Here is a 349-nt window from a genome sequence, read left to right as displayed (position 1 = left end):
CAATGTACCATGAACACAAACAATATTCACCATCCATAAATTCCTAGCTGTCAACTCATAACGGCAGTACAGGTGTATACAACAAAAAGGCAGATAAGATTGCCTATCATTGTACTCCTATTGTTTATTAGGAAACCATATGATGGATTTATCATACAATAACAATTGCATAAATATCCGTAAAACATATTAATAAAAACTGAATAAGACGTTGACTATTTAGAAGTCCTAGCATCAGTAGAATTGTAATTTTAATAACAACAGTAATAGCTGGAGTGCAGAATGGCTCACTGGTCAGGTGCTGCTTTACAATTACAGTTTGCCTTGCATCCTCACCTGTGCATGCCAT

The 349-nt window shown here is 35.2% G+C and overlaps 1 protein-coding gene across 1 annotated transcript in view; it reads right to left on the bottom strand.

The window, feature by feature from the left end:
- LOC119591917 (WD repeat domain phosphoinositide-interacting protein 3-like) overlaps positions 1-349 on the bottom strand; it is a 15949-nt gene that overhangs the window by 6071 nt on the left and 9529 nt on the right. The window lies entirely within an intron of this gene.

This window comes from Penaeus monodon, chromosome 29, assembly GCF_015228065.2.
Source record: "Penaeus monodon isolate SGIC_2016 chromosome 29, NSTDA_Pmon_1, whole genome shotgun sequence".
Classification (NCBI taxonomy): Eukaryota; Metazoa; Arthropoda; class Malacostraca; order Decapoda; family Penaeidae; genus Penaeus; species Penaeus monodon.
This window is presented reverse-complemented; position numbering and strand designations above follow the sequence as displayed.